The following is a 12,560-nucleotide window of genomic DNA, read 5'->3' as shown; positions in this document are numbered from 1 at the left end:
ATATTATACCGTTTCCCTTATTTAAACCTCTATTTTCTGCTAGTCAAAATACTGTATGTTTGTAAGTCTTGCAGAGTGGAAATGCAGTGTGTTCACACCATCCTTGAAACCACAGGGACTGTTGGGAGATTACAGATATCAACGCTAATAGTACATAGCGACTAAATATGAAAGTAATGAAGAATGGCTGGGTTCCAAACCAAATAAGGTCCTCCTCCTTTCCTTTATACAATGCAAAAATCCCCAGTTGCCAATTATTTTGGATACCACGGCTAGAAGAGATCTCACTGACCATGAAAGAGGGCTCTCAAAGGAGCATAGGGAGTTTAAAGAGTGTGTGTGTCTCAGTCACCAGATCTCAACCCAATTGAACTATCAACACACACCTCGCCATAGTAAGAACTGAAAGCACGAACCACCGCATTTAACTATGGAAAGGTGACAAACAGTGTAGTTATTCCCTCTGCAAGGCAATCAAACAAGTGAAATGTCAGTATAGAGAAAAAGTGTAGTCGCAATTCAACGGCTCAGGCACGAGGCGTATACATCACGGACAAACTGAAATGGTCCACCCACACAGACAGTGTGGTGAAGGCGGCGCAACACTGCATTTCCACTCTGCAAGACTTCATACAATGCATTCGGAAAGTATTCAGACCCCTAGACTTTTTCCACATTTTGTTAAGTTAGCCTTATTCTAAAATGGATGAAATAAAATATCCTCAACCTACAAACAATACCCCACAATGACAAGTTTTTAGAAATGTTTGCTTGTTAAAAATAAAAAAACAGATACCTTATTTACATAAGTATTCAGACCCTTTGCAATGAGACTCGAAATTGAGCTCAGGTGCATCCTGTTTGGCTTGTCACCTAAAACCCTCACAAACTTTTACAGATGCACAATTGAAAGCATCCTGTCGGGCTGTATCACCACCTGGTATGGCAACTGCACCGCTCACAACCGCAAGGCTCTCCAGAGGGTGGTGCGGTCTGCACAGCGCATCACCGGGGGCAAACTACCTGCCTTTCAGGACACCTACAGCACCCAATGTCACAGGAAGCCCAAAATGATCATCAAGGACAATAACCATCCGAGCCACTGCCTGTTCACTCCGCTACCATCCAGAAGGCGAGGTCAGTACAGGTGCATCAAAGCTGGGACCCAGAGACTGAAAAACAGCGTATATCTCAAGGCCATCAGACTGTTAAACAGCCATCACTAACACAGAGATGCTGATGCCTACATACAGACTTGAAAACATTGGCCACTTTAATAATGTTTACATATCTTGCATTACTCATCTCATATGTATATACTGTATTTTATACCATCTATTTCATTTTGCCTATGTCATTGCCATTGTCATTTTGCTGTTGCTGTCATTGCTCATCCATATATTTATATGTATACATTCTTATTCCATTCCTTTACTTAGATGTGTGTGTATTAGGTAGTTGTTGTGGAATTGTTAGATGACATGTTAGATATTGCGGCACTGTTGGAACTAGATGCACATGCATTTTGATACACTTGCAATAACATCTGCTAACCACGTGTATGTGACCAATAAAATTTGTTTTGAGTAGGGAGAATCTTGAGCGGTGCCCCGAAACAGCGTTTTCAACCACCATCAACAAAACATGCAATTTCTTGTGGAAGAATGGTGTCGCATCTTGAGTTCCAGACACTTGTAGAATCTATGCCAATGTGCATTGAAGCTGTTCTGGTGGCTGATGGTGACCCAACCCCCTACTAAGACACTTTATGTTGGTGTTTTCTTTATTTTGGCAGTTACCTGTACATAGTCAGCAGCATTCCCAGTCACAGTTTGAACGGGTCCGAGGTGACTCAATGCATCTGTATTCATTTTATAAGCTTGTGAAATTAACTCATCCATGAGAACAAAATCATAATTGTAATTTGAGGAATGCAAAAACCAGCCGCATGTGAAATTCCTTCCAATGACTTATCCCGGCAAGGTCGGGAAGAAAATGTATGTGTAAAATAAGGTTATTGACAGAGGTTTGAACAGTGGCATCTCCACTGACGGAATTGAAAGTGTCACAATCTGAGATAGCAATCTTCTGCCCCTTGCTCTGGCTCTGAATTCCTGAGCAGCCCGAAGAGTAGATCAGACGTGATGACATCTAGGTGGCAATTACCAGGAGTCTGGCGTTCACAAAGGGGATATTCTACCACCTGTGGCCGCTCACCCTGGAGCCATTTGATTCGCACCCAAGTCTGAGACGTCAAAGACACAGAGCCAAATTGTTCGTAATGGAGACTGTGCCAGACTACATTTGTCTGGCTAGTTTTAAATATTGTTTATTTCAATGTATCACAATTCCAGTGGGTCAGAAGTTTACAAGTTTACAAAACTCCAGAAAATGATGTGAAGGCTTTAGAAGATTCTGATAGGCTAATTGACATCATTGGAGTCAATTGGAGGTGTACCTGTGGATGTATTTCAAGGCCTACCTTCAAACTCAGTGCCTCTTTGCTTGACATCATGGGAAAATCAAAAGAAATCAGCCAAGATCTCAGAAAAAAAATTCTGGTTCATCCTTGTGAGCAATTTATAAACGCCTGAAGGTACCACGTTCATCTGTACAAACAATAGTACGCAAGTATAAACACCATGGGACCACGCAGCCGTCATACCGATCAGGAAGGAGACGCGTTCTGTCTCCTAGAGATGAACGTACTTTGGTGCGGAATATGCAAATCAATCCCAGAACAACAACAAAGGACCTTGTGAAGATGCTGGAGGAAACGGGTACAAAAGTATCTATAGCCACAGTAAAACGAGTCCTATATCGGCATAACCTGAAAGGCCGCTCAGCAAGGAAGAAGCCACTGCTCCAAAACCGCCATAAAAAAAGCCAGACTACGGTTTGCAACTGCATATGGGGACAAAGATCGTACTTTTTGGAGAAATGTCCTCTGGTTTGATGAAACAAAAATAGAACTGTTTGGCCATAATGACCATCGTTATGTTTGGGAAAAAATGGGGGACACTTGCAAGCGGAAGAACACCATCCCAACCGTGAAGCATGGGAGTGGCAGCATCATGTTGTGGGGGTGCTTTGCTGCAGGAGGGACTGGTGTTCTTCACAAAATAGATGGCATCATGAGGCAGGAAAATGATGTGGATATTTTGAAGCAATATTTCAAGACATCAGTCAGGAAGTTAAAGCTTGGTCGCAAATGGGTCTTCCAAATGAACAATGACCCCAAGCATACTTCCAAAGTCGTGGCAAAATGGCTTAAGGGCAACAAAGTCAAGGTATTGGAGTGGCCATGACAAAGCCCTGACCTCAATCCTCTAGAAAATGTGTGGGCAGAACTGAAAAAGCGTGTGCGAGCAAGTAGGCCTACAAACCTGACTCCGTTACACCAGCTCTGTCAGATGGAATGGGCCAAAATTCACTCAACTTATTGTGGGAAGCTTGTGGAAGTCTACCCAAAACATTTGATCCAAGTTAAACAATTTGAAGGCAATGCTACCAAATACTAATTGAGTGTATGTACATTTCTGACCCACTGGGAATGTGATGAAATAAATAAAAGCTGAAATAAATAATTCTCTCTACTATTATTCAGACATTTCACATTCTTAAAATAAAGTGGTGATCCTACCTGACCTAAGACAGGGAATTTTTACTAGGATTAAATGTCAGGAATTGTGAAAACTGAGTTTAAATATATTTGGCTAAGGTGTATGTAAACTACTGACTTCAACTGGAAGTATTCAGACCCTTTACTCAGTACTTTGTTGAAGGACCTTTGGCGAAGCACCTTTGGCAGCGAGTACAGCCTCGAGTCTACTTGGGTATGACCCTATAAGCATTGCACACCTGTATTTGGGGAGTTTCTACCATTCGTGTCTGCAGATCCTCTCATGCCCTGTCAGGTTGGATGGGAAGTGTCACTGCACAGCTAATTTCAGCTCTCCCCAGAGATGTTTGATCGGGTTCAAGTCCTGGCTCTGGCTGGGCCAATCAAGAACATTCAGAGACTTGTCTCAAAGCCACCTCTGTGTTGTCTTGGCTGTGTGCTTAGGGTCATTGACCTGATGCAAGGTGAACCTTCGACACAGTCTGGGGTCCTGAGCGCTCTGGAGCAGGTTTTCATCAAGGATCTCTCTGTACTTTGCTCCATTCACCTTTCCCTCGTCTCCCAGTCCCTGCAGCTGAAAAACATCCCCACAGCATGATGCTGCCACGACCATGCTTCACCATAGGGTTGGTGCCAGGTTTCCTCCAGACGTAATGCTTGGCATTCAGGCCAAAGAGTTCAAACTTGGTTTCATCAGACCAGAGAATCTTGTTTCTCATGGTCTGAGAGCCTTGAGGTTCCTGTTGGCAAACTCCAAGCGGGCTGTCATGTGCCTTTTACTGACTAGTGGCTTCCGTCTGGCCACTCTACCATAAAGGCCTGATCGGTGGAGTGCTGCTGAGATGGTTGTCCTTCTAGACGGTTCTCCCGTCTCCACAGAGGAACTCTAGAGCTCTGTCAGACTGACCATCTGGTTCTTGGTCACCTCCCTGACGAAGGCCCTTCTCCCCCGATTGCTCAGTTTGGCTGGGCGGCCAGCTCTAGGAAGAGTCGTGGTGGTTCCAAACTTCTTCCATTTAAGAATGATGGAGACCACTGTGTTCTTGGGGATCTTCAATGCTGCAGACATTTTTTGGTACCCTTCCCCAGATCTGTGCCTCAATACAATCCGGTCTTGGAGCTCTACGGACAATTTCTTCGACCTCATGGCTTGGTTTTTGCTCTGACATGCACTGTGAACTGTGGGACCTTATATAGACAGGTATGTGTGTTTCAAATCATGTCCAATCAATTGAATTTACCACAGGTGGACTCCAATCAATTTGTAGAAACATTTCAAGGATGATCAATGGAAACAGGATGCAGCTGAGCTCAATTTCAAGTCTCATAGCAAAGGGTCTGAATACTTAAGTCAATAAGGTATTTTTTTATGCGCAAACACTTCTAAAAACTTGTGGGGTATTGTTTGTAGATTGAGGATTTTTATTTTTATTTAATCCATTTTAGAATAAGACTACCGTAACAAAATGTGGAAAAAGTCCAGGGGTCTGAATACTTTCCGAATGACTCCATACAGCCTACTGTATGGAGTCTTGCAGAGTGGAAATGCAGTGTGTTCACGCTATCCTTGAAACCCCAGGGACTGTTGGGAGATTACAGATGTCAACACTAATAGTACATAGCGACTAAATGTGAAAGTAATGAAGAATGGCTGGGTTCCAAACCAAAATACATCCTACCTCTTTCCTTTATACAGTGCAGAAATGCCCAGTAGCCCATTATGTTGGCTACCACGGCTAGAAGAGAGCTCACTGACCTTGAAAGAGGGGTCTCAAAGGAGCATAGGGGTTTAAAGAGTGTGTGTGTGTGTGTCTCAGTCACCAGATCTGAACCCAATTGAACTTCAACAAACACCTCGCCATAGTAGGGAGAATCTGGAGCGGCACTCGAGACAGCTTTTTCAACCACTATCAACAAAACACCAAATTATGGAATTTCTTGTGGAAGAATGGTGTCACATCTATAGTTCCAGACACTTGTAGAAGCTATGCCAAGGCGCGTTCTGGCAGCTCATGGTGACCCAACGCCCTATTAAGACACTTTATGTTGGTGTTTTCTTTATTTTGGCAGTTACTTGTACATAGTCAGCAGCATTCACATTCACAACTTGAACGGGTCCGAGGTGACTCAATGTATCTGTATTAATTTGATAAGCTTGTGAGATGAACTCATCCATGACAACAAAATCATAACTGTAATTTGTGGAATGCAAAAACCAGCCGCATGTGAAATTCGTTCCAATGACTCATCCCGGAAAGATCGGGAAGAAAATGCATGGGGAAAATAAGGTTATTGACAGAGGTTTGAGCAGCGGCATCTCCACTGATGGAATTGAAAGTGTCACAATCTGAGATGGCAATCTTCTGCCCCATGCCGATGCCCTGGCTCTGAATTCCTGAGCAGCCCGAAGAGTAGATCAGACGTGATGACATCTAGGTTGCAATTACCAGGAGTCTGGCATTCAAAAATACGATATTCTACCACCCGTGGACGCTCATCCTGGAGCCATTTGATTCGCACCCAAGTCTGAGACACAGACCCAAATTGCTCGTAATGGAGACTATGCTAGACTACATTTGTCTGGCTAGTTTTAAATATTGCCTTCATTCTGCCCTTGTCACTGGGTTAGTGTGACCATAGATCAGGTATTTGACTAGCCCAAAGGCCGGCTGATGGCGTTTCATCTTATCGGCCCAAGGGCAAATATACAGATGGCTAAACACTCGTATCTCCCGTGGACCTATACCTACATAAAACATTCTCCATTCAGACTGCAAAGGCATCGATTTCCTCAACGATATTTAATGCAGTTAAGAAGTTAGAGTTATAGCCTCGTTAATGGACACAAGCAAATAAACGTCTGTGAGTTTTCCAAGTGTGACACACTGTCCTTATTGGAAAGGTGCCCAACTATAGTAGCTGCCCGACTTTAGAGTGATGGGTCTAGCTTCTGCTGAGAGAGGCCACTATTATTGAACATGCAAGACCAAAAGCCACCTTAAAAGGTACTCAGCAAAATGCAGTTGCCATGAGCAGCACAGCAGATATTGAAATGAGCGAGATGCAAGACATTCTCTCACACAGTATCAGCGCATGTGCACGGGTGCCCTTCACGCTGTTACAGAGTGGTAGTCACGGCACCACACCAGCGGAGAAGTTGAGCCTCGCGCTTCAACAGCCTTAGTTGTTGCCGAAATGTAGCCACTATACTGTTAACTTTCTGCATCTATGTCATATCGCTGAGCCTACCTTAAAAACCCTGGTCTTGGTTAAAGAGGAGATAAAACAAAAAGCTCTTGAGGTAGGAAAGTGGAAGGGTTCTAAAAAACCTTTTGATGGGAGATCTCATTGGGGAAAGGAGTCAGGGAGATTACAGGGTGTCAATTAACAGCCACCTCACTCATTAGACCACTTATCAACCCCTATTTACAGTCTTCTGTGGTGAAGGGCTAATGGATAGTGTTTACCTCCGTGGCTCCAAGGGTCTCGGGTTAGGGTCCATTGGGGCCAGGGCCACTCAGGATGCAGGTATCATAGGCCGTGGCTCCCCTCTTCCATTTGTCACCAGACAATTTGGGTCAGATTCATTCTGGGCACTAGCGGTTCTGGGGGGGGCCCAGTGCCCCTGTGACAACAATTTTGGACCCCCTTGTGGCCCCCCTAAATGTGGAGTATGAAATTATTTTTACATAACAAATTTTTGCTGTCGTTCTTTTTTTACATCCGTTAGTAGACAGTGGCAACGATGATGATTATGAACATGGTCTTTTGCCTGCTAATGCCTGCAATGCAGTGAAGAAAACGATATGACAACAATAACGTCTAATGTAACTGGCCCCTCTAACAGTACACCTGGCCCCAGCTTGGCCCCCCCAGTTGAAATGGTCTAGAACCACCACTGATTCTGGGTCATCTCATTACAGTTCACAACAGAGGTGACGATTTCGATTGTATATGTACCTCTCTAAGGATCTTTGTGTGACCTGATTGTACGTTAGTCATAAACTAGAATGGAATATATTCTAGGTATGACCTAATTGTTCCTTGAGTACTCCAGAATATATTCGAGTGAGACATCTTCCAACTGTGATTACACTTGTGCCATTTGACAGAAGATCACACATAAAAAAATGTTGGTCCATTAAACCTATTGAATACTTTCAATGCCCCCCCTACAATTCCTTAGACAGAGTTGAAATGCCATGAACCCAAGGTCAGGGGACAAGTTAAAAAAAAGTTTCCCCCTGCACTAACAAGAGCTCAATAAGGCAGGTCATTTTTTATTTATTTCACCTTTATTTAACCATATAGATGTAAAGTGGTTGTTCCACTGGATATCATAAGGTGAATGCACCAATTTGTAAGTCGCTCTGGATAAGAGCGTCTGCTAAATGACGTAAATGTAAATTAACCAGGTAGGCTAGTTGAGAACAAGTTCCCATTTGCAACTGTGACCTGGCCAAGATAAAGCATAGCAATTTGACACATACAACAACACAGAGTTACACATGGAATAAACAAAACATAGTCAATAATACAGTAGAACAAAAGAAAACAAAAAGTCTATATACAGAGAGTGCAAATGAGGTAGGATAAGGGAGTTAAGGCAATAAATAGGCCATGGTGGCGAAGTAATTACAATATAGCAATTAAACACTGGAATGGTAGATGTGCAGAAGATGAATGTGCAAGTAGTGATTCTGGGGTGCAAAGGAGCAAGATAAATACAGTATGCGGATGAGGTAGGTAGATAGATGGGCTGTTTACAGATGGGCTATGTACAGGTGCAGTGATCTGTGAGCTGCTCTGACAGCTGGTGCTTAAAGCTAGTGAGGGAGATATGAGTCTCCAGCTTCAGAGATTTTTGCAGTTCGTTCCAGTCATTGGCAGCAGAGAACTGGAAGGAAAGATGACCAAAGGAGGAATTGGCTTTGGGGGTGACCAGTGAGATATACCTGCTGGAGCACGTGCTACGAGTGGGTGCTGCTATGGTGACCAGTGAGCTGAGATAAGGCGGGGATTTACCTAGCAGAGACTTGTAGATAACCTGTAGCCAGTGGGTTTGGCGACGAGTATGAAGCGAGGGCCATGGTGGGTAGTGTATGGGGCTTTGGTGACAAAACGGATGGCACTGTGATAGACTGCATCCAGTTTGTTGAGTAGAGTGTTGGAGGCTATTTTATAGATGACATCACTGAAGTCGAGGATCGGTAGGATGGTCAGTTTTACGAGGGTATGTTTGGCAGCATGAGTGAAGGATGCTTTGTTGCGATATAGGAAGCCGATTCTAGATTTAATTTTGGATTGGAGATGCTTAATGTGAGTCTGGAAGGAGAGTTTACAGTCTAACCAGACACCTAGGTATTTGTAGTTGTCCACGTATTCTAAGTCGGAGCCGAGTAGTGATGCTGGACGGGCGAGCAGGTGCGGACAGTGATCGATTGAATAGCATGCATTTAGTTTTACTTGCGTTTAAGAGCAGTTGGAGGCCACGGAAGGAGAGTTGTGTGGCATTGAAACTCGTCTGGAGGTTAGTTAACACAGTGTCCAAAGAGGGGCCAGAAGTATACAAAATGTTGTCGTCTGCGTAGAGATGTATCAGAGAATCACCAGCAGCAAGAGAAACATCATTGATGTATACAGAGAAGAGAGTTGGCCCGAGAGTTGAACCCTGTGGCACCCCCATAGACTGCCAGAGGTCCGGACAACAGGCCCTCCGATTTGACACACTGAACTCTATCAGAGAAGTAGTTGGTAAACCAGGCGAGGCAATCATTTGTGAAAACAAGGCTGTCGAATCTGCCAATAAGAATGTGGTGATTGACAGAGTCGAAAGCCTTGGCCAGGTCGATGAATACGGCTGCACAGTAATGTCTCTTATCGATGGCGGTTATGATGTCGTTTAGGACCTTGAGCGTGGCTGAGGTGCACCCATGACCAGCTCGGAAACCAAATTGCATAGCGGAGAAGGTACGGTGAGATTTGAAATGGTCGCTAATCTGTTTGTTAACTTGGTTTTTGAAGACCTTAGAAAGACAGGGGATAGATATAGGTCTGTAGCAGTTTGGGTCTAGAGTGTCACCCCCTTTGAAGAGGGGGGTGACTGCGGCAGCTTTCCAATCTTTGGGAATCTCAAACGATATGAAAGAGAGGTTGAACAGGCTAGTAATAGGGGTTGCAACAATTTCGGCAGATCATTTTAGAAAGAGAGGGTCCAGATTGTCTAGCCCGGCCGATTTGTAGGGGTCCAGATTTTGCAGCTCTTTCTGAACATCAGCTATCTGGATTTGGGTAATGGGAGAAATGGTGGGGGCATTGGCGGGTTGGTGTGGAGGGTGCCTGGCAGTTGACCAGGGTAGTGTTAGCCAGGTAAAAAGCATGGCCAGCCGTAGAGAAATGCTTATTTAAATTCTCAATTATAGTGGATTTATCCGTAGTGACAGTGTTTCCTAGCCTCAGCAGTCGGCAGCTGGGAGGAGGTGCTCTTAATCTCCATGGACTTTACAGTGTCCCAGAACATTTTTGAGTTAGTACTACAGGATGCAAATTTCTGTTTGAAAAAGCTAGCCTTAGCTTTCCTAACTGCCTATGTATATGTGTTCCTAACTTCCTTGAAAAGGTGCATATCACGGGGGCTATTCGATGCTAATGCCACAGGATGTTTTTGTGCTGGTCAAGTGCAGACCGGTCTGGAGTGAACCAAGGACTAAATCTATTCCTAGTTAAAAAAAATTGAATGGGGCATGCTTATTTAAGATGGTGAGGAAGGCACTTTTAAAGAATAGCCAGGCATCATCTACTGACGGGATGAGGTCAATGTCATTCCAGGATACCCGGGCCAGGTCGATTAGAAAGTGTTTTTTATCGAGCGTTTGACATTGATGAGGGGTGGTCGTTTGGTCGCAGAATCAATATGGATGCAGGCAATGAGGCAGTGATCGCTGAGAACTTGATTGAAAACAGCAGAGGTGTATTTGGAGGGCGAGTTAGTTAGGATGACATCTATGAGGGTGCCCATGTTTACGGCTTTGGGGTTGTACCTGGTAGGTTCATTGATCATTTGTGTGAGATTGAGGGCATCAAGCTTAGATTGTAGGATGGTCGGGGTGTTAAGCATGTCCCAGTTTAGGTCACCTAGTAGCACGAGCTCAGAAGATAGATGGGGGCAATCAATTCACCTATGGTATCGAGGGTACAGCTGGGGGCAGAGGGAGCTCTATAGCAAGCGGCAACAGTGAGAGACTTGTTTCTGGAAAGGTGACTTTTTATAAGTAGACGCTCGAATTGTTTGGGTACAGACTTGGATAGTAATACAGAACTCTGCAGGCTATCTTTGCAGTAGATTGCAACACCGCCCCCTTTGGCAGTTCTATCTTGGCGGAAAATGTTATAGTTAGCAATGGAGATTTCAGGGTTTTTGGTGGTTTTCCTAAGCCAGGATTCAGACACGGCTAAGACATCTGGGTTGGCAGAGTAAAACAAACTTAGGGAGTAGGCTTCTAATGTTAACATGCATGAAACCAAGGCTTTTACGGTTACAGAAGTCAACAAATGAGAGCACCTGGGGAGTGGGAGTGGAGCTAGGCACTGCAGGACCTGGATTAACCTCCACATCACCAGAGGAACAGAGGAGAAGTAGGATAAGGGTACGGCTAAAGGCTATATGAACTGGCCGTCTAGCACATTCGGAACAGAGAGTAAACGGAGCAGGTTTCTGGGCACGATAGCATAGATTCAAGGCATAGTGTACAGACAAAGGTAAGGTAGGATGTGAGTACATTGGAGGTAAACCTAGGCATTGAGTAATGATGAGAGAGATATAGTCTCTAGAGACGTTTAAACCAGGTGATGTCATCGCATATGTAGGAGGTGGAACAACATGGTTGGTTAAGGCATATTGAGCAGGGCTAGAGGCTCTACAGTGAAATAAGACAGTAATCACTAACCAGGACAGTAATGGACGAGGCATATTGATATTAGAGAGAGGCATGCGTAGCCAAGTGAACATATGGGTCCAGTGAGTGGTTGGGGTGACTGGGGACACGGCGATTCAGACAGTTAGCATGCCGTTGCTAACAAGCTAACAGTTAGTAGGCCGGGGCTAAACAAGCTAGCAGTTAGTAGACCGGGGCTGGCAAGCTAGCAGTTAGCAGACTGGGTTAGCAAGCAAGCAGTTAGCAGACCGGGGCAGGTAAGCTAGCAGTTAGCCTTTGGGGGACGTCACGATGGGGGTAAGTCTGTTTTTGCCTCTTCGTGCGGTGGCGTCGATACGAATTAGTAGGGTTAGTAGGGTTCCAAGTAGCTCTAGGTAGCTAGCAGGTTGCGGTTAGCAGAATGGGCCTTCAGCGGACGTCGCGCCTGAGGGGCCTGTTGGAATCCTCAGGCAGATTATGTCGGTATTCCAGTCGTAGAGGATCCGCGGGGTTCCGTGCCCCGTACTGGCAGTAGAAGGGAACCGGATATTGTTGCCCAGGAGTTGGCTTCGGTGGTAGCACAGGAGCCCTGGCCGGGCTAGCTTCAGGCTAATTGGTGCTTGCTCCGAGATGGAAACGCTAGCCAGGAGTAGTCACCCAGGATTGCGGTTAGCTAGTTGCGAAGATCCAGATGAAAATGTTCAGAGTTTGCGGTGGGAATCCGGGGATATGGAGAAAAAAAATATATGTTCTGGTTTGAGTCAAGTTGTTCGAACTGGAGAGAGCTTTCCGAGCTAAAGGTTAGCTGATGACCGCTAGCAATGGTTTGCTGACTGATAGCTGGTAGGTAGTTAGCTGGCTAGCTTCAGTTGAGGGATTCCAGATCCGAAGTAAATAGAAATACTTTAGAAAAAAAAAATACAGATCCACGCCAGATTGGGTGAGGTGGTTTGCAGGAGAGTATTTTGAAGTTGAGGTTTAGGAAAATATTTTTTAAAGATATGCGAAGAAAAAGATGTAAAAAG

At 44.7% G+C, this 12,560-nt stretch overlaps 1 protein-coding gene across 1 annotated transcript in view; it reads right to left on the bottom strand.

Annotated features, from left to right (window-relative positions):
* Nucleotides 1-12,560, bottom strand: part of LOC106577616 (Kv channel-interacting protein 4) — a 210,419-nt gene that overhangs the window by 21,621 nt on the left and 176,238 nt on the right. The gene's annotated exons all lie outside the window — the stretch shown is intronic.

The sequence above is a fragment of the Salmo salar genome, chromosome ssa18 (genome assembly GCF_905237065.1).
Source record: "Salmo salar chromosome ssa18, Ssal_v3.1, whole genome shotgun sequence".
NCBI classification, from domain to species: domain Eukaryota; kingdom Metazoa; phylum Chordata; class Actinopteri; order Salmoniformes; family Salmonidae; genus Salmo; species Salmo salar.
This window is presented reverse-complemented; position numbering and strand designations above follow the sequence as displayed.